Consider the following 23,001-nt stretch of genomic DNA (forward strand, 5'->3'; position numbering starts at 1 on the left):
ATTGCATGCTAATGGCAATTTACCTTTTTTTCAGTAGAAAAAAGGGAGATGACTGTAAAACGTTCAAATTAAAACTCGTGTCTGTAAGTAATGAAAAGAAGAAGAAAAAACAGTTGAAATAAATTGTTTTACATTGCTCTGGAATATATGCAGCCAAGCCAATGCAAAAAGTATTTTTAAAAAAAACTAAACAGAAAAGAAAATTATTAGTAAAAGTCCGACCCAAAGTGTTTTGTTTTAATAGTTGTTATAAAATGTGGAAATCAAAGCATAGATGGAAACTCTGATGTTACTTTAACAGTACAAGGGCACTATTTACCACAGTAAACACAGCAAATGCCTTTAACTGCAGAGGGTCTTCATTATTTGGTGAACTCTCAATCTTATATAAGATGTTTCAAATGACTACATCTCTTTCCAGTTCAAAAGTTACTGCTGGATGTTTAGTTTTCGTAATGTTGACTTCAGCATTCTTCAATTTTCTCTGCATATGTTTGATTTATGGCCATTTTATGTCTGCAGTGAATTTCCACAAATTAGGAAAAAAATCTTATAAAATGACAAAGAAAACACCTTTTGCCTTCCTGTGCATGCAGAATCTTGGGTCTTTGCTTTCAGCCTCTTGGTTTGTTTGCTTTCACTTCCCTGGATAAATGTTAAAACTCCCCAGTATAATTGGTCCCTTTTTCAGGTTTGCTAAAGATTTTTTTGTTTGTCTTTTGTTTTTACTCTGTCATAATCACCTTAAGTGGCCATAAATGGAACTGAAACAACTCTCTGCGAGTACATGCTATGGAAGAACCTCCCTAGATTTTTTTAGAGCCCAAACTAGGGACGGGATGTTTTCTGGGAAATCACATTTGTAGGAGATGTGGTCTTGTTGGGTGTGGAATGGAGATGGATGAAGCTTCTGAGCACTGTAAATAAGCAAAATTCAGCATTGCATGCACAGGTGGGGCTGTGGGAAATTGTGGATACCATGAGTACGTAACTCATGTTATGGCAGACACTTCCCACCAATACAATTTGGGTGAGTGTTCTGTAGTCAACTTGAGCCATGGTCCTGTACGTGTGTGTGTATGTGATTTATTCTTGTATATAATGCAAAGCACATATGCATGTGTGTTTACAGGAGCAAGGCTGTAAGTATCTTCGAAAGTCAGGAGTGTTACTATACTAGAGGGGAATAGTATAAACTAGGCCTTATTATTCATTCTTATTCAGTTGTGCTTATTAGTACCCACAACTTCAACTTGTCTCACAAAGTTGATTGTTACAGAATTTGCTGCAGCTATGAAATACGAATGACTGAACAAATGTCTTGGAAGCTTTCAGTTTTCTAGGTCTCTAGAGTATAGTTTACAAGAGTGATGGAACATTGATGGTTGATAGGCTTGGAACATAACGGGCCACCAGGAAATAGCTTATCAGTAGTCCCTTCTCTTTTATTCCAGATGGTTGATAACTAAAGCCTGTTGGTAGACTGTATCTGAGACAATAATTCATAACAGAGGTAATTTGCAGGAAAACAGGTCCAAAACTATGTAGGGCCTTGTCACTTCTGCTTCTCAAACATGAGGACAGTGGCGGGACAGGGCTGGCATCTGTTTCTTGGTGCGCTCTTCAACAGTTGAAGGAGCACTTGTAGTAAGGCTACAACTCCTAGTGTGTGAGCGCCAACCTGGTGAAAGAAGTAGGGAGAAGAGAGCTGTGGTGCCTTGTTGCTGCTGTTATCTTACCAGTCATTAGTAAGTCTGGGTGTAAGATGTAGCTTAAGTGCAACTACTTAACCATCTTTGGCTTAAGAGGGTAGGTAATACAATGTACTGCTCTATGGGCTTGTGAAAAAGGAGTAGTTGGATGACTTGTGTTGTCTCTGGTTGTGTTCTCTGGACAACAGTGAGTCATAAAAGGTTCAGCCAAGGTCGTTACCCACTGAGAGGTGTGGAGAAACAATATTTCCATTCAGTAATTAACTGTGGGGAAGATACGTATTTTATTAAAATGTTAGACTAACGCAGACTTTTATTCCAAAACAAAAAGAGCAGAATCCAGCATGAATGAGGTTCCATGGCTGCTGATTTGTATGAACTCCCTGGCACTTTGGGAAGTAGCAGCAGTATGAAGATTGTTGCTCAGCAGATTGGCAAGGTTAGTGGTGTGTGCTGAACGTGCAATGCCACAGCTTAATCTAAGAGATTTTTTTTCAGATGTCCTAGACCCTGGTCAAACCAGGAAATGTTTTGAAGAAATCAATGCTCACAGCTGGTGATGCTTGTTGGCTGACATACTAATTCTAAAGTTAAACCAAAGGAGGAGGAAAAAGTTGTTACATTGCTTAAAGATTTAGAAGACAGACCAGTTTGTTTAAAAGAAAAAAAGAAATAGAAACCAAGGGGAAAAAGTGAAAACAAGAAGAATCTTTGTGTTCTGTAGCTTGTCTTGTAGTCTTCAGCAAAGAATGAGTAGCATTATGGCATAAAACCTGATTAAGATGCGGCAGTCTGTCTTACAGGCAACCTTTCGTGGGCCAGATCTTGATCCATTTATTTCCTATGCTCAAAGTTATTACCGTGGCATCGTTGAGCACCATGCATGCTGTTGGCGTTCTGAAAATAGGAATAATTGTTGTCATAGCCAAAAGGCTGGTCTGCTTCCAGCTCTTGGTGCATTGGAGAGATAGTAGGATTTAAAAGAGCTTTTAGACTTCGGGAAGTTTAAAGAGAATTTTCTGGAAACTGTGTTATATGCATTATCACATTTCTAGGCCAAATAAAGGATTTAGGTTATTTCTTTCAGAGCATCTGTAGGAGGACAAATATTCCTCAGTTTGGTTTCCTCTAAGACAGAGTATCCGTGAACCTTTTGAGATGCAAGTTGGAAAATTGACATTTTGAACTACATCAAGTTACAGCTATAGCTCTTCTAAACCATAATCCTGGAAGCCCTATGCCTTGAAAACATAGCAGCTCTTCAGTATGTAATCCAAACACATTTTTTTTACCCATGTTTCTCTGACATGTTTCATTTTACTGTTTATATCAATACTCAATTTATAAACAATAGCTTGCTATTTACAACTGAAATATTAAAGTGGCTTTATATTAAACAAGAAGCAAGATAGCTCTATTAACATTGTTTGGCAATGTACAAGAAGGAAATCCAAGAAGACAATAAATTAACTCATTTGCCTGTGCTCTCCTCCTTTCAGAGCTTGACCAGCTGCCAACGGATTCATGGTTACTGCAGACAGTAAAAGTAATTATGCTAACCAGAGAATAAAAACTCCTTTTTTTTTTTGTTGGCCATCTTCAAAGCAATCACTTCCAGTGACAAAATGCAATCAGCAGTTAGAAACAAAAAACTAACAAACAAACCATCAGCTGAACTCCTTGGTTCTAAGGGAGCCACCTCCTTCGTTCAGTGTGTTTCCCCAACAATTCTGGGACCTTTCACATACTAAAACAGTGGGATTTGTGTTCAGTGAACTGGTCTAGAAGTTGTATAACTACACTAAATGAGATCACATCAAATCAATACTTTGGTATACTGTACAATTACTCAGTATGCAGTCTGTATTGAGAAAAGTTAAACTCACACTCAGAGCTTAATCATTTGGTCTTCAAACACTTCAGAGGTAGAGGTGAAGGTGAAAAGCTAGTTCTCTTTTGATCAGCTTCCCACTCTCCTGATTTTGGTTAGACTTGGAGGTGAAAAGCTTCCCAAGTAAACAGTGAGATGGTAGGTCCTGTGCATTATGGAAGCGCTCTGGCCTTTCTGCACCTGAAGACTTTTATTACTGGTGTTTCTTGGCCTCTTGCTATATGGTAGCTGTCTAGTTGCTCTGTATGCTTTATAAATCTGGGTCTTGAACTTGGTCACTTCATATCTATGGAGGCTGATTTCTTCCTTATTAAAAATACTATGTTGTTGTTGGGCAGAGCAACCTAATCATAACCAGCCACAAGAATTTCTTTCATATGTAAATTGCTTACAAAGTACACATGCAAAGAAGAGTGCTACCTCTTTTTAAAGACTGGCAGAGTTGCTTTTAAATCAGTGTTCTGTGTTTCTTTTGTCTTCAAAAGAAAGAGAAGTTTTAAACCAGACCAGAAATAAACAGGGGAAATTAAATACATTCACTTTTGCTTGAAGTTTGTCAACAGATGTAGTTATGCCATGTCTCCTCATGAATTCCTTCTGTTCAGTTGTGATAGACACTTTTATAGCTGAAATTAGTCTGTTGACCAAGTTGCTGAAATATAACAAGGGGCTTGATCTCCAACAAGCCTTTTTGTTCAAAAGCTGTTTCTTCTTTCAGTTTTCCGTTTTCTTTTTCCTTCTGTGCAGAGCACAAGGAAGGTGTAACCTGTGGTTGGTTCCAACACGGTCACTACCGGGCAGTGTGTAACTGATGAACTACAGCAACATGGGCCGTGCAAGTGCCTTTGTCTCAGAGGGAGAAGGATGATGTAATGTGCTGAAGTGCTATTGATATTTAACATATTAGTTTGGTTTCCTGCAAGCAAAGTCAGGCAGACAGGATATGCATAACAGCTTGCTCTGCTTCATTTATCCTTCCTGCTATGTTCTGTTGTTGCTTCACATCTAGTCATGTGTGTTTCAAAGCGGTACATTAAGAAAAAAAATGGGTTGTGAATTCAAATATAATTGTTACCAGTGTTAACTGAGGGCTAATAATAGTTTACATGTGGGAGATTAGATCTGGTTTCGTTGTTCTTTTCTGTACTTTTCCTTACTGTGTGGTCATTTTAATGTGCGCACACTTTTGGGTGGTTAAGGGCCCAAAGCTACAATATTGCAAACACATGAGATTTACTTTACTTTTAGAGTTTGTCTTACTGGCATCATGTGAGGAAATTTAAATGTATGCTCAAGTGTATGCTGTATCAAATTAGGATTTACCCAACTTCAAATGCTTTAGTACACAATTTTTAGATAAAACCACAACTTTTTTCTCCTTTTCCAAAAGTGCACTCACTGAACTCTTATGGAATAAGTCACTGTGAGGAGTTGCTTGGATCTCATATAAACTAAACAAAAAATAATGAATTGGACTATTTAAAAGTGCTGTAATGTTTGTTTTGTTTTATGGCTTTTGAAACGAAAGTTGAAAAGACATTTTTCCAACGCAAATGCTAATTTAAGCAGAAAGCAGGTTGGTTGATTGTTAAAAACAAAATAGATTTTAATTTATCTATTTAAAGAGCTTTCTTCTTTCAAGAAAAAACAATCTAACAACCCCAGTAGTAGATAAAAGGAACATTTATAAACTGCTTACCCAGATAACTTTTTAAAATAAAAAAAATGGCCAATTAAAGAGCTTTGCAAGCTATGGTTTTGTATTCTTGCGACTAACAGGTGTAACCTGTGTTCCACTTTTCTGGAGAAGCCAAGCTGAAATGCTTTGCTAACATGCCTGCTTGGCTTCAGCAGTTCGAATGAGCTGACGCAGCCATGTCAGGCACTGCTCTGAGTACCCAAGGCTGGGAGTTGCCCTCTTAGGATAAGTTTGAGCAATGCTTGGTGATGCTGTAGTTATCACAGTTCCCTCTGGGCCCAGGCTGGCTTTGGTGAGCTGACTGTTGCTGCTGTGTTGCATGGGTGGGGAATCTTGGAGGAAGGACACTGTTTTTCTTGGGATTAAAGTGATAGAAGATTCTGTAGGATGTCATGGAAGAGAAGAGGGGTAGACCTCATTGTTCTGTCACACAATGTCGTGATCTCTTCTCTCTGGTGACCAGTGACAGAACCTGAGGGAATGGCAGAAAAATGTGCCAGGGAAGATTTACATTGGACATTAGGAAAAGGTTCTTCACCCATAGGGTGGTGGAGCACTGGAACAGGCTCCCCAGGGAGGTGTCACGGCCCCAGGCCTGACAGCGTTGAAGAAGTTATTGGACAACGTCCTCAGACACATGGTGTGAACTGCAGGGTTGTCATTTGCAGGGACAGGAGTTGGAGTTGATGGTCCTTGTGGGTCTCTTCCAACTCAGGACATTCTAGGATTTTCCAGAAACCTTTATCCATCTTGAAGAATAACTAACAAGCAAAAAATTACGTTTATTCAGGCTTGCTAGCCTATTTACCCAAAGGCAAAGTATAATGATTTCCTAAATTATTTCATTCATAAAATGATTAAATGAGTAATTTTACACAGATGCTGAAGGAGGATTTCCTTGTCTTTCTCACAGCATAACTTCTCAATGAGAATGGAGAGGGTAAAAATTTCAAGCTGTCAAGAAGAAATGCATTCAGTCTACTTCTGGGTCTGGTCTTATTCAGCCAGGCAATTTTCGCTGGCTGAAATTTTTCGCTAGTCTTAAGGTAGTAGCATTGTGGCTGTGAGCATCAGAAAGAAGCAGAGTCCTTTGGAGAAGGTAAGGTGTGGTGTCAGATGACTTAATGTAGCTGGAAAACGCAAACAGGCCTTCTGAAATCTCTCAGTGGGACTCAACAGAAGATGAATTTCTTGGCAGTAACGGCAGTATGATGATCCTTCCTTAATCTGTGAATTGCTATCCCAGATGTCTGCCCCTTGTATAACAACCCAGCATGGAAAGTCTTACACATGGTAAGAAGCCTGGCAGAGGTGCTTAGGCACTGCAGTAATGAGAATAAATACATAAATAGCAGGAATTGTCACCTAGTCACTGAAAAGCAGGGATGATTTTTTTTTTATAGTGATGTCTTTAATAGAATTGAATCTAGATTAACAAAACGTTGAAGCTTGAGGCAGTCACCAAGTCCTCTTCCTAATCAGTTGCTTTCTGTCTTATGTCTTTCCTTGTGTAGTTTTATATATTTGCTGTCCAGTTACCTTATTATCTTTCAAGGCTGACAAGCACTCAACACAAAATATTCAAGGAAAAGCCACGTATCTTTCAATAAACTTTACTCGCAAGGAGTGTAATTCCCCGTTGGACAGATTTTCTTACCTGCTGTTGCTGCCAGACACAAGCAGATCTTCCAGAGCTCGCAGCTGTTGAGCACAGGCTCTTGCTGGACATGTCTTACGGTGCTTTGGGAGCCTGCCCTCCAGCCACGGCTGCCTGGGGACGGGGTGGTGGTGTGGGCAGAGGTGCCAGCTCACAGCCGTCCAGGGCAGTCCCGAAATGCAGGAGCGGGGCACGTGTGGGGCTCCGGCTGTCCCAGCAGAATGTTGCCAGGCTGAGGTGAAAACGAGTTGTGCTTCTGGTAGATCTATGTACACATTTTATGATTTAATAGCAGGAAGCTGGGAAATGCACAGGTAAGAATGAAGGGCTGTGATCTGTGCATTTTCTGCCCTGTTACGACAAAGACTTATAAACGCTTTCGAGACATTGCCGTTTTAATACCTGTGAATGCTTAACTGCTGTCAAAACATAATTGTTGAATTTCTGGGAAATACATTAGGCTTTGATCCCTGCAAGTCATAATCAATAAATTTGTCAGGAGAAGAACCTTCTCACTTGTTTATTGTTGTAACATGCAAAGTTAAGAGTTTTGTAGAAGCATTTCCTGATGGAAAAGTAGCTAGCATGAAGCGCCTTTACTTATTCTCGTGTTTTAAAAGTAGTAGCTTAAGAGTAGGGGGTATAAATAAACAGTCACAGCTGTAGCAGAGAGAAAGGATTCATAATAAAATTAACCTTCATAAGTTAGATTTCATTTCACTGGGGTGCAAGTCATTCTTCTAGGACAATTTTTTAAAAATTGTTTCTGTGTACAGATGTCATTTGAATCAGGTACCATCTTTTTTGTTTACTCAAGACATTTCTCTACCATGCGGAAATCTTATTTAAAGCAAGAAGCTACTTTTATCTGTGTATTTTTTTTTAACTTTAGACATACTTTTAAGGTGATTTAATAGAGTTTAACAACTGATGACTTCTAAAACAGCAGGGTTCCGGGGTTGTGCAGTTAGCTTAAATTTATTTACAGTAACTTTCAGTCCTTGTTTTTTCTTTGTCTCAGAGGCTACCTCTGCCATGGCAGCATTCTGGTCAATGATCAGACAAAAGCCAGTGTTTGTAGATGAACTTAGGCACAATACGAAAAGAAATGTTTGGTTTCTTTAAAATTGTGCTGAAATGATTACATCTGTGCAGCTCAGTTGTGTTGTCAGAGCCCAGCAGCCAACATGCAGTCCAAGACTCTTGTGTCTTTAAAAGCAAACACATAGATACTGATTATCTTGAAAATGTCGAGATACCTTAAATATATATTGTGTCAATTGGTAACTTCAGTAATTTTTTTTTTTTTTTTTTGAGTGAAGTTTTCTTTCATTAAATTTCTAGTGGCCTTCTTTGGAGACAGTTTCTTGCTCATGAGGACTTGAATAGCTTGCCTGAAGAAGCAGCTGAGACCAATATCATTCAATAATTCAAGAGTAGATTATGAGTATGTTATGAAGGAGTTCTGCAAGCTGCCAGAGAAGCAGAATAAAATTATCTAAAGTATTTTGCGAAATTTTGCAAATTTTGCTCTTATGATTCTGTGTTATGATGAAAGGGACAATTCAAAGTAGGAACAAGTAGCGTGGTGGTCATTTTAACAAATATTTTTCTTCTGAACAATATACACTGATTATATCCCTACCAAAGGCATCACTTTCCTTGCCTCTGTGATGATCGTGTTACTGTAAAAACAACTTTAAAACTTTGCAGAGCAGTTTATGATAGAAAGACCTAAATGAAGTTTCCAGAAGAAGTGTAGGGAATCTGCTTCAATAGTGGAGTTGGTGATGAGCACAACAGCAAAGGATGATGGAATATTGTTTTGCTCAGTATGTCATTGTTCATATGAAGTCTCAAATATTATCCCTTAATACCTTTATCTGGTGATGCTTTGTTACTGATTCAGAAGCTAACATATCTCTTGCTGAGAGGCTGATTCTATATTAATTACATGGAATAATCTTTGTTCTTGTGACTAGTAAGTGCTGTTTAAGTTGCAGAATTACACCTCAATTTACAATTTGTTTCTGCAGTGCCTAGTTCTATTTTTTGATTTCACATCTAAGCTCTAATTCAAGGGATGAATTCTCAGGGGATCATACCATAGTGAATAATTCAGCATGAGGTGTATAATCCAACATTTTAGCCAATATTTACTTCTAAAACTTCATGCATTTTTATGGTTTACTGTAAAAACAGTTATTCCTGCTGGTTGTGGCCTCCCAGGCATCTATAGGACAGTGACTCATTGAATATTTCTGGGAGTATTGAGAGAAATACATTCCTTAGTTAATATGACTAACCTTCAAGAGAATCAAGCCAAAGTTTTAAACATTTTACCATCTTTCTTAGAATGTATACATATATTTAAAACGAACTCTCTTCTCAGTAGTAGTAAATATGGAGCCGTAAAATATGCACGAAATTGCATCATGCTCTTGGAGATGATGCGGCTTTGCAGTTTGGGGTTGGTACAGAGCTCTGAGTGTCTTTAGGACTGAAGTGCAAAAGATAGCACCTGGGTACGTCATGAAATCCAGAGATTAAATGAGCACAGGCTTTTCATTTTCTGCATTTCTAGTATTTTTTTTCTGGGAACTTATTTGGAAAAGTCTGTTTCAAATAAAGACTGGCTTGAGCTGCAAGAGCAGAGGTTTTCGTGCTTCTAGTGAAGTGCAGGTGTGAGTCACCCTAAGCATTTCCCTCAGTCTCTAGAGTTGAAGACTCTTGGGGGAAGAGCAAGAAACCTAGGAGCTAGCAACAAACACATCTGAAAATGCCTCGAGGAATAGCTCCATCTTTGTATCTTCTGCCAGATAAAACATATGCATTGAGGTGGTGGTGATGTTATGCTGCTCTAACAGTTGGCAAAACAAGATGGTCACAGGCTAATTCCAGCCTCTGCCTTACGTCCCACTGACTTATACTTCAAGCTTGTTGGGGTGCTGTTCCCTCCTTTGGCAAGGACAGTGTTTAACCCTTCAGGGGCCCATGGGCTGCTACCACGTGTTGACATTGCAGATGAGGGACATGGGAGCATGAGCCACAAGCAAGGTGGGGGCACAGAGACTGTCCTGAGTTCACTAACACCTCAGCAGAGAGGTTTCTGTTCTGTAACAGAAAGAAATCGCAAAGTGGAGGCTGCCAAGCTTGTTGGTTTTTATAGTTTTTCATCCCAGAGGATGGTTCTTCTTGAGGTCTGTTCAAGTGGGACTTTTGTGACTAGACTCTCTGAATTGTTTACGAGTGAGAGGCTCGCTCTTGCGAAGGGAGGAGGAGGAGGTCTTCTGTAACAGCAGCGGCTCAGATACCTTGTTAGATGCTGACAGGCACGCTCCTGGAGGTGGAGTGGTCTGTAGTCTGTGGAATTGGTTTTTGGCCAATAGCAATTTCTTCCAGTAGACAGGGGACACTGGAAGTTTTTATCTGGAGGATATCCTGATTACTGTAAAACATGAAAGTCACTTGAAGAGGCATACCTCATTTTCAGTTCATTTAAAGGGCTAGAGATACTTTCTGATTAACCAAGACATTCTCTCTAATCCCTTCTTCCCATTTAAACTTTCTGGTATTCATCTGTAATGAATCAGCTCCAACCTTATCTCAGACCAGGAGAAAAACAGCTGCATCACACAGCAGCAAATTATTTTACTGAGCTAGCTGGTACACTTTGCTCTCTTTTCAGCACACTCATGTCTTAAATGGCACCTTGATTTTTAGTAGCTGAAAGAAAGTATATTAGACCAAACAGGAGCTAAACGCTAAAGAACAGATATTGGAGGCAGATGGATGCCCTCCAGAAATCCTGCTGGATATTTGTGACTTGTAAGAGATATTAAACCAACAAAACCCCCCAAAAACCCAACCACCTAGTGGAATATGGTACCTTCTATAATTTCAGAGAGCAAGCCCTGTTTTTATTTCTGATTTTACCCTCCTGGGCAGATGAGAGCACCTTTAGAAATAACTGTTCTGAAGCAGGCTTTGCATTTCTAGGTGTGATAAAAGATTTCATTCTTCAATCTGCAATAGTGGATTGGATTTGTATTGGTTTACAGTTTGTCTGTTTCCAAGAGTCAGCCCTAACCAAACATGTAAGAATAAATTGAACTGCTATTATGCTGTGCTGCTCCAGAGATCCTGCCATTTTCCTTGAAAGTTATAATGCTATTAATTTTTAAATAGCTAAATATCATCCATAAGTAAAGCCCATATTAACTGCGAGAGTATTAGTATTAGTATTAGTATCCACTAAATTTTTACATCTGTGTGAAACAACAGATATGTAACCATAAATGCAGTAAATTAAAATTTTCATGTAATCTTGGAAGGTTTTCAACAGATGCTACTATTTTCTATTAGCCAGTATCACCCTTAAAATTGCTTTAAAAAAGTTTCATTCTTGTGATTTGCTCTAAAGAGATTAAAATGAGTCAGCCTCTTTTCAAAATAATCATATTCGTATGAAGTGATCCCAGTTTGATATCAAAGGGGAAATGTACTTTAAAATCAGTCTTTTTGTTTGAGCTTGAAACATGACTTGTACTTGTCCTACACAGCCTGTAAAAACCCGCCAATTAAATGTGCTGCTCTGGAGGGCTCATGAATTTATTTCTAGTGTTTTCTAACTACTGCACACAAAAAAGCAAGCCATTACAGCCAGCAAGGCAGGATTTGCTATGCTGTATTAAAGGCGCTTCATGAGAGAGAGAAGAAAGATTAATATTTCTGAAGAGATCTTTAGCTGCAAGAAATGTTTTTTGTGTTAGTGCAAATGCATCAGTCCTTATGGATCTGAAGCAAGAAAAATATGACTAAGATTAAAATTGAGAGCTTTGAGGATGGAATATTGTCAGCATCAAGCCTGTAGAGTATATACAATAGATGGTAGTTAAGATTATTTTTTTTCCCAAAATAACAGAAAATGCTTTTTTGTTGGTGTGTTTTTTTTGTGTGTGGTTTTTTTCTGGTTTTGTTTGTTTGTTTTTTCCTGGGGTGGGGAGGGTCCAAATGATGCCTAGCTTGTTAGATTCCCTGAATGGACAAATGAAGCAGAAAGCTCTTTTAAATAGGCTTTCGGCAGCTCTTTTGGACATTCCAAAACCTGAGCAAGACATCAAGGACCAAGCAAAGCTGTAAAAATGGCCTGCTAATGTCCGCTGTTAGGTCCGCTGAGCAGCAGCTGGTGGCACCGGTGCCTCCCTACTTGCCACAAGTTCTCTGTTGGATGAGGACAGAAGGAAGAGATGGCGACAGTTGAGACGGCGTGGCAAAAACATGTCGTGCTCCCCCTTGTTCCAAGAAGTCACCAGTTTTAAGCTTAAATTATGGTTGCCCCCAAAAGCTTTGCAAATGGCTAAGCTATGTTTTTATATTTCCCTCAGAATGGTGGTTTATTCAGCAGCGCCCCATCCCAGGTGTGCCACTCTAGTTTGAGTCTTGGTTTTTGGACAAGTGCCTTTAAAGGTCAAGCCATTCTGATTGCAGGGAAGCTGTGCTGGGGTACTGGGCATGTTGTGCGTGTGCAAGCAAATTCTCTCCAGAGTGGCAGCAATGTGTTTCTGTGGGTGCAGCTGCTTCCCACGAGCACTGCGGTCTTTGGTGACGTAAAATATGCCCCTTTGTAACTTTGTTGTGAGCTGCGACTTGATCCTCTCCCAGTGTAGCTGTCCTTTACAAAGAACAAACTAGTCTTAGATCTTACGTGGTCTTTTATTCATTGCACACCATCAACAAGAATAATACATGTATGGGTGTATATGGCTTTATTTTGTAAGACCAAGGGGGAAGCAGATAATAAACATGAATAATTTTGCTAAAATAAGCTTTCTCATGATCAATTTGTTTTCCTTCATGTGCTGTCAGCCAGATACTTGGCCAGTTTCTGTTCTCACTAATACCGGTATAAAAACTCACACCTTCAGTGGAAAAAAATAATAGAAATTCTTTGTAGCAGGCAGTTTTGTGTTTAATTATTAAATGCCAGTGTTTTTGTTGGCTATGAAAGTACTATCTTTGGAGGAATAAACAGTATTGTTGTGACAGTAGTATGGTGTCATCTGCTATTGGTTCCTGATAAGGAAATTTTTAAGCAAGTTTTATGGATCAGTTAGCTAAAGTAGAATCTGGGTTGGGAAAATAAACAAATGTCTCAAATTTTCATTTAGAGTTGATCTCTTTTATCTGCAATATGATGAAAATGTCAAGCAAGTTTCCAATTTGTGTTTTTTTCCAAAATTATTTCAGTCGCATTTTCTGAAGCCCTTATTTAACACAGACCTTGCCAAAGAGATCAAGGAAAAGTGTACGTAAATAGTTTTCCATAGCGAACATGCTCTGCAAGGTATATTTTTTTTTTTGTTTTAATTTTAATTAACCACATCTCAGTTGCAAATATTTGCAATGAAAATCTAATAAAGCTTGCTTGGGTTTGTATTTCATTACCATTGCAAAACTAGGAACAAATGAATAAACAGGGCATAAAAGGATCATGAACTGTATTGAATGTACAAGGGATTCCATCCAAGGCTTTTAGCTGCCTTAGAGTTGTGAGCCGGTCTGGTTATGGTTTTGCAAATGCCAGAACTTCAGGCAGATTTAAAAAGAGACCATCCTATGATTTTCTGCACTCAAATGGTTTTAATAGTAGCAAGGATATTTTCTTACTATTGAAAGTTTTCCTGCAGATTCCTCTTAAAACCTTGTGTGACAAATCAGATCTAAACATACAGAGAATTTGGGGTGGAAGCAAGAGAGGGAACATCTGAGAGGCTTTAGCCCTGTTGGCCTTTGTGCCTCAGACACCCACCTCAAGTCTTGCTGAAAAGTCGTGGTGTAAGTCAACTTAAAAGTCTTTCTGATTTTAATAGGAACAGGTTTCTATAGATTTTTTTTTTTTCTCCCCTCCTTGCAGTTTCACCACTGTGTCAGCTGGGGCAACTCTCATCTTTTTCTCTACTTTTTTGTTTTCATTTGAATAAGTGACAGTGTTTACTGTAGATCTAGAAATGAACAGTTATGAACAGTTCTTATGTGGAAATGATTAAACGGCTAAATACCTTTGTTTAAGCCAATCGTCAGGCAGGATATGCTCCATTTGTCTTTTACAATAATTTTTTTAAAAGATGTTATTAGAGTAATTCTAGTTAATCTCTACTTTCTCTGCATCTGTTCCCAGATTAGCTTTCCTCACAGAGGTATGTTGTTTGCTTGGCAGAGATTACCTCAAAAAGCTCTGGATTCCTAAATTTGTAGTTCAAAACATGGAGCTTATGAAAGGCGCATCTGTATGGCTTCTTCTGCCCATCTGCACCATCATGATCCAGGCACAGGATTACAGAGTCAGTTTGTAAGGGAAATGCATTGTGATACCAGAGAATACACTGTGGAAATTAAGAGGCTACTTGAAGTCTGAGGCAGCAGCATATTTCTTTAGCAAAGGTCTGTTTAACTTTGTACTGAGAAGTCAAATGAGAATTTTTACAGCTGACTTTGAACCTCTAAGCTTCTGTCTTTCATACTGTTTAAGCCTTCTTGACTGTGACTTGAAAGCCCACTGTACTGGATTTAGTCTTGCTGACTCCTACAGCTATAGTTAAACACGTTCAAGGTGAAAATTTCATTACAAAATGTTTAAAATTCTTAATTCTTAACACAAATTCTAATAGCGATAGAAAAATAAAATGTGTATACCTGTAGGAACAGGTAAATCACAGCCGCTGTGAAGTGGATTGGTTGAAAAGAATAGGGACAAGATTGTAAAAATAGTTTGAATACATACGTGCTTGCCTTTCAAGTGACTTGACATGGTTGTGCTTGTTTTCCCTCTATAAAAATTTATGCTTTTGACTTGGCATTAATGTTAATGGAAAGCAAATTCTGAAATCATATTTGTGATTACCTACCAGAGCTGAATTTCAAATGCCAAGAGTCTTACTGGTAGGAAAAAAGCATTGCCAAGTGTCAAAAACTTTTTCAGGTGCCCATAAAATTATATTCCAGGTCTTGGGCCCAGAGATTTTGTTCATTTTGGCCTAGATCTCAACACATTTTTGTCCTTGTTCAAGTGAACATACCTGAGAACACAAAGAAGTTTCTATTTTATTTTGACCTGCTGGTACCTCATTTATTTACTACCATGACATCATCTACAATACAAAACAAAGAGCTGTTCACTTCTCCGTGGCATTCAGGTAAAGATCAAATAAAACTACCTTAATTTATAGAGATGCATGATTTTGCTTCACTCCACATGAACCTTGACCGTACATTGTGGAGGCACCATGCTCTTTCCAGAGTTTGATCTGAAGCCCGTTATGGTTGATGAAAGACTCTTCTTGACTTCTTGGGCATTGGCTCAATACTTTGAGCTTTTTCTGTTTCCTTGTGGTCCATTTTCTTTACCTAATTATTACGGGACTTCACAGAGAGCTGCAATATCTTATTTGAGGAATGCACTAAACAAATGAAAATAACATTCCTGCACTTTTCTAAGCTTTTCCAGATATATTAATCTCAGAGGTACAATGAGGCGTAATGAAATTGTTATTAAAACACCTCTCTAAGTTTGAGAATGAATGTATTTATAGTTGCTTTAAATGGTATATGAAATATCTGTTACGTGGTCAGAATGTATTTCTTTGACTCCAGATACTTGGTTAAGTTGTTTTACTGTAATTTTATGCAGAGGTTAAATGTAGAGTGCACCATGCTAAAATGATGAGACACACACATTTGGAAGCACACTTACACAGCCCTGAGCATTAGTTAAAGAGCAGTTACTGTAGCTTAATAAACATGAAGATTTCATAGTGCTAAGCAAACCTCAGTACTAAATTCTGCAACACGTGTGTGTGTAGGCATGGATGGCCTGTTGTAAAAACACCAGCACAAAGTACAAGCATTTGTGTTATCCACATGATGTACTCTATTAAAGGCTCTCTGTGCCTTAGTATATGCAAATCTGTTGACTACCTGTCACAGGATCCAAGCTTCTGCCACGGTACTCTTTGTGAAGGGACGGGGTGCAACTATCTCCAAGGGCCTTTTAAATTCAAAGGAATGATAATCCTGCCTCCTGCTTGTTTGGATATTTGCCTACACACATCCCTGGACTTGGATTTTTGTAAGTAAAAAATAAAATTAGGATGTAGTAGTAACATACTTTGGAATAAGTCTAAATTTAAGGCATAGATTGTATGTTTAAGATATACAAATACATCAAAAATATAAACACCCCTCCCCTCCGCACTCTAATGTGGTCTGAGGAGAGGGCACCAAAGCCCCTGCTCTCTGAAGGATATGCAGAGCTTGAAACTGGAATGTATGTTTTCTTCAACCCTTTCTGTCACTGGGAGGATCTCAGAGCTCTTGTTGCTGTGGGTTTTTTGGGCTGTTTTTCCTCTCTGGCATACGCACAAGATGGTTGCCTTGGTTGGCTCCAATGATTTGGAAGTTGTTAGGATGCACATGAGGTATCATATATCTTTCAATCGGGAGAATGCTTTTTTGTAACCACAGACTGCTGCGAAAGTAAATCTAATCCTGTTGCAGCTGGATCTTCAAACATAAATATCTTTGGAGAACCTTTTCTGCTTCACTGACGTATTTGTAAAAACATTTCTGAAACCACTTCAAGGAAGAGCTAAGCAGATGCCTAAACAGTGACCCAACCATATTTATTTACATTTTAATGCTTCTAGCGTGATTTGATGGCTCGATATTTTATAAGCAGCAGCACTTTGAATTTCCTGTCCCGGACCTGTTGGAGCAATGTTGATTGGCCTGTTATGCTGTGTCATGAAAAGAAACGTAACCTGAGCTGATGCTTTAGCTTGGAGATTTGTCACTCCTGCTGGGGCTGAGGGAGGAAGGCAATGAATCATGATGCTTAGCAGCTTCCATATCAAGAATGTGTCGCAGACATCAACCAATGCTCATCAGAAAAATAGTTTTATAAAAAATGTGGCTGAAGAAAGCTGATGTGCTTCTAAAACATGCAGCAGTGCAAATCAGAGTACCGTAGTCTCGCGAAGGCTTTAGTGATGTGGGTTTTGTTACTGTTGAGAGAAAGCAATTCTGGAATGCCAGTGAAAATGTAAGGTTGCTAATAATTTGTCTGCATTAGCTCTGTCTTGTGATGATAGGATGGAATGTTTTAAAAATTGTCCAATTTTATCACCTCTTTCCTAGTGTTACAAAGCATTATTTAATGTAGTGGCTTAAGCTAGGTTCTTCCTTTCTTTCTTCCTTTTCCTGCTTTCAGATAAAAGGAATGTAGTTGTCAAATGATGTCTGTAAGAGCTGAAAGACAATGATCGACATCCGGATTTGGTGAAGTGCTCAGTATCTTCTTTGTTTATTGTGTCAGCGAGTCTGTGGACATCTGGCATCTTTTTCTGACTTGAACTTGGAACCTTGTACGGTTGAGTCATGTTAGAGTATTAGTCTTTGGAATTGAATATGAAATAAAGAGCTCAGTAAGAAATGGTGAGGCTAACTCTTTGGACTGTCTTCTTATCTCTTGCTGGGATTTTGTTTGATTTATGAGGACTGGTCATGTGCTAACCTAGCTAATCAACACTCAATCTTTGAATTAAGTTTCATCTATCTGCACCCTACCATATCTATGTTATATACTTTCACTATAAATATGTTAATGAATAAAGCTGCATAGTGCTTCTTTTGAGGCGAATAAATATTTTTAATCTCTGAAGAGGCTGGAGCCTGGGGGAAACTGTGGTCCTTCCAAAACCACATAGCAAACTAGTAGCAGGATAAGATACATGCTTTTTCCATTTCTCTGTTAAAACTTCAGTGTGAAAGCATTTATGGAAAATGTTGTTGTTTTCTATGCAAAGTAATATAAATGCCATTTTTGTTACAAGATTATCCAGAGTAGCCTTGTGATTTATGCATTACATCCATGAGCCAAGTTCTGGGAAGACAGGTTAAAAATAGGGCAGAAATAACGAAAAATTTGAAATAATATGGCCATAGAAAATGTTATATAAAAATTCAATAAAAGATGATAACATGAATTTAGAAGATGGTCAGACTTTATTTAATAGCCAGGGAAAAAAGGAACTTCTGAAAGACAAGGATCTCCCTTCTACTTGGCCATCTTTTCTCTCGTGCTTTTTTTCATGTTGAAAGATGTTTTCTTGGTGTAAACCAGTGAGTTTGTATTAACTGTGATGAATCTTACATTGTGGTCAGGGTCAGTCCTACCAGCCATCGCCAGTGCATCTATGGGCTTTGCTTGTGCTCATGCTTGCTGTTGGATGGCACAACTGCGCAGTGAAACCAGCCGTGTTGAACCAAAGCACCCTGATGATGTGCTAACAGAAAAGCACCAGCCCTCTTGGTGGCTTTAATTAGCTTATTTCCTTGTGTTTGTACCTCATCCAGTACTCTGATATTTGCTTTGGGGAAAAAGCCATAAGGCAGAGAATAGGAGAGAAACTTCAGGACTGGGGATCCGCTATTTAAAAATATTTATGTTGTTTTGAAGCATTAGCTTGCATTGTGTGTGCAGGTGAGCATTTGAGTTATTTGTGGAGAGCGATATTGCCTGCCTCAGTTGTGAAAAGCAGAAAGCAGTTGTGATGAGGCTCTGCAGGTAGAACTTCACGCAGAAATCATCCCTGCTGGTGCAGGGCAAGAAGGTGAGCTGTCTTTGAGTTGTGTGGTGGTGGTGGTTGTTCTCAAACTCAGCTGGCTGGCCTAAAAGGAGGAGGAAAACAACACTGTAATGAAACAAACATGGGTTTGACTATAAGCAGTCAATGAAGGCCTTTGGCAAATATTTAGAAGTGTTGCTTGTTTTAATTCTAGGAGGAATTGTTTGCACTGGACAAGATCTCTTGACGGGAAGGATATTTTTTAAAAAATCAAAACCATTTAGACCTAGGCGTATGATGAGACTATACTGACTTACATCCTATTCATCTCTGAGAATTGATGGGATCCTGGTGAATTCAGGGGTGCTGTGCACAAGCAGACGCTGTCGGTTCCTACACACTGGAATGCAGAACCGCCTGCTGATTTCCACTGGTAGATATGGGATTAGTATCATCGTAAACTTCTTTCAGGAGCTCTTATTATCAATTCTGTTGCATTATATTACTAGTGGGGGTGCTTACATTCATTTTAAGACACCGTGTTTACTGGAATTAGTCACAGGCTTTTCCCTTCCTTTTGCTTAGCATGGCAAAAGCACTGATGTAACTGCTGCTGCTGTCCGAGTGTGAACTGTCACCTGATGCTTTCATTGCTAGTACAGGGCTGGAGTTTGCACAAATATGCTGATTTGATTATCTGCTCTGAACCAAACAATTCTAGGATGGTTCAGGATGAATTTTCAGTGACTTTACCATTTTTGAATTATTTTTTCATTCTTATAGCTCTTTGCACAGTTCCCGTGCTGTGGCAATCAGCTCCAGTAACATTCCTTAATTTCTTTTTATTTAAGATACATTCCTATATAGCTTTTTTACTGGTGCAAATTGTTGCTTTTGTGAATTATGTGAGCATTAACGAAAATACTGTTGTGCTGGTAGAAGTATTTCTGAAACAGGAGAATATAACCTCTCTCCCTTGTTTAGGGTAAATTGGAAAAGAATATAAACGAACAAAAGCCACCACAACCCTATCACCCTGCATGCTCTTTTATGAATGTTAATAACTATTAGAGTTCAGCTGTGTGATGGAAGGAGTTATTCTAGAAACTGGTAAACAGAGGACCTACAGGAGTGAGCACTTGTGTTTGGTGAAGTGATGGCCTAGAGTTGTGACCAAAGAATATTTCTCCTGTTGTGTTCTAGGACTAGAAGGATTTCTGGGACTCCAGTAATCCTGTCTCAGTTTTCCTGAATATTGCACTGTTGTTCTACTGCCTAGTCAATAAAGTCTGATTCTTCAGAAAGGGTTGGATTATTACACATGTGCTGTTGATTTCTGGATATAGAACAGTCCTTGGCAGAAGCATTCAATATATTGCATATGTGCCCTGTGAGGGTATAGCATGTCTGCAGTCAGTCTAGGGGTTTTGCCAGGAAAAGGCTACCTCATGTCTGGAAACCCCAGACAAATTCCTCACAATTCATCCAGATGAGATTAGAAAAGGAAAATAAAAATATTGTAAACTTTTAGAAAAATAATACTACAGGAGACCCGAAGATGTTACCCGTTACGTCTCCTTGATGGAAAATGATGTCAGCTACACCGATGACATTCTTAGTTAAAGTTTTATAACCTGTTCTGAAAGACCTCCTTTGGGCAACTCATTCACATGTTTCACTGTCCTTACATGAGAAAGATTTTTCCTGAAAGTTTAAGTCTAACCACTTTTTTTTTTTCACCTGTTTTTGTAGACCATGTTTTCCAGTGCTTGATTATTCTACCAGCTTTCTCTTTACTTGGTCCAGATCCGTCTTGAAGTAAGGCACACAATACAGATGACATAGAAAAGAGAGAGGGATGGACCTAAACCTTGGTTTCATTTATCCTTTTTTTTTTTTTTTTTTTTAAATTAGAGAACAGCATCTTTGATTCACATTCATCTTGGGATCCCCTACAAGCATTTTTAACTTTAATCCTGTCTTCCAAAGTAGTCGCAGACTCTCTTGCTACTCTGTTACTTGCATTTAATAGTATAGTCTTGCATCAGCAAGTCATCAGTGACGGTTTTTAAGGGCAATGGTATCTTTGCAACTTTGATACATCTCTCCACTTTGGCAACATGTGGGTAACTAATCTGCCGCCATAATTTTGCTTCTGTCATGTAGTAGTTTGACATAAACCAAGCTTCCCTGGTTTGCATATGAGGACGTCATGGCAGCATTAAATGCCTTAAGTCAGAGCTTTTAATTTTGTTACAGAAAGAAATTAGACTGGGTTGATATCATTTGTTTTGGACAAATCCATGTTGGCTGCTCATAATCTCCTTGTTATATTCCAGGTGGTTACAAATGATTTGTTTGTTCCAGAATTTTTCCAGGAACCTGCAGTTAGGCTGTCTAGCCTATAATTTTCTTGCTCTTCGATTCATTCTTTTTGGTATAGGCATTAACTATCGTTTTCTGCTTTTTGATGGCCTCGCCTGCCTTGCGTGAGTTCTCAGAGGTGACTGCTAATTGTTGCTTCAACTAGCTGCTTAGGTAAAAAGGGATGTGTGATATCCCTAGGATTACACCAGGAAAATATCTGACTCGCTAATCAAATTATCTTCCTAATGGGGAAAAAAACCCCTGCTAAACTCTGACGATTGGCTCTGTGTTGAGTCCAGGCATCTTGCAGTTTTTCTGTCAGCAATCCCAAAGTGGTATGTGGTAGCATAAGAAGTCAGACGAAGAGCACGGTCTGCCCGATGGATAAACTGCCTTCTCCCTTTGTCTCCTGCAGACCATCTGGTTGCCTCTAATATCTTGCCTTGTATTTCAGTAGTTGCCATGGCAGCTAATAATTTTTTATTGAGCTAAGTAATAAGTGCTTTATAATTATAAATCCAAGCAACATGCTGGCACATCTATCTGAAAACTTATGCACTAATTCTTTTCGTATTCATCTTTCACCCTACTTGATCTTTTTGAATTTGTGAATTTTTATCTCACCTCTAAAGTAAAATTAAACTAAATCTTTGAGTTGTAACCTCTTTTTGCATTTAGCTGTTGGAAAGGCTCTCTGACCAGCACAGCACTAGGTATAAACCTCTTTGAATGCCTTGATATAAATCCAGCAGAAGGGGAAGTTGCTTTGAGCATAGCCTTGTACTTATTTGAATATTTTCTCTACCTTTTCTTAAACAATTTCACAATACTTACAAATATGTGCTAATACTAATAAATGTTGTTTTATTTATATATCTAATATCAAGTATTAATAGAAAAGATGCATATGATTAACATTTTCTTTTCAAAGATTTAAATGAAAATTTCAGATGGGAACTGTCCTTCCCAGATATTTACAGAGGGTGGGCACTGATTTGATTGCTGATGTGTTTTTATGTTGCCTGTCTGCCTGTACAATCTGTTGCCTCTTGTTTCTAATCTAGATTTAAACTCTTTAGCAACTGTACTTTTTGTTCTGGATTCATGCATTTCTTAGCTTATGGCCAGGATCACGCAGTTGGGAGATAACACAATAAGAATAATCATTGAGTAGGAAATTGATGTGGCTGAAAATCGAAATATACATTATGTGCAAATGACAAATATAGTCTTTTCCATTTACATTATTTTCAGATAAGCTAAGTCGTTGATAAATGCACGCTTTCCTGCTTGGAAGCTGTGTTTCTCATGCCAAAACTGAGAACTATCTTTATTTAGTAACACTCCTAAGGAGACTGTATGAAGCTTAGTGATAATGCAATAAATCAGAGAGTCTTGTTACCTCATGTAGTCTTTGCTATTTAATAACTGCAAAATCCTAGTCGTCTTAAAAAAACCCCAAAAAACAAAAAAACCACAACCAGCCAAGGGAGGGGTGGACAAGCAAAGCTTTAACTGGGTTTTTTTGTTCTGTTTTCGGAGTCAAATTGCCTGCCTGTTTGTCAGCTACAACTCCTGCCATCCTATTAGACCATTAGGTTTAAAATTGGAGTGTTATTGGAGTGTTTCTAAATAAGCAGGCACAACATAGTGGTTTTCATGCCTAGGGGATATGATACAGACAACTGCCGAGACAGTTTAACCTAATGCGTCAAATGTATCTGAACTGTTCTCATAAGGATGTTGAGATGCTGTAGACACGTGTTCCTTAGGCTCACTTATTAGAAGATTAATCTTGATTTAGGAGACATTGTACTCCACTCCTTGGCAGGGTCTCAGTTCTGTCAAGGCACTGTAAGATTAGGCTGAAGTATTTAGTGAAGGAGGAAGCAAAAGGAGTTTAGTCGACAGTTCAGGAGTTATAAATCTGGAAGTACTGTCATAATAGAAGTGAAGCCAGTGAATATAGGCTTTATCTTTTTTTCTAAATTGATGGTTTTCTCATACTTGCATGGAAGGAAAGGATTGTGATCTGCATTTCTGGTTAGAAA

The sequence above is a fragment of the Caloenas nicobarica genome, chromosome 10 (genome assembly GCF_036013445.1).
Source record: "Caloenas nicobarica isolate bCalNic1 chromosome 10, bCalNic1.hap1, whole genome shotgun sequence".
Lineage (NCBI taxonomy): Eukaryota > Metazoa > Chordata > Aves > Columbiformes > Columbidae > Caloenas > Caloenas nicobarica.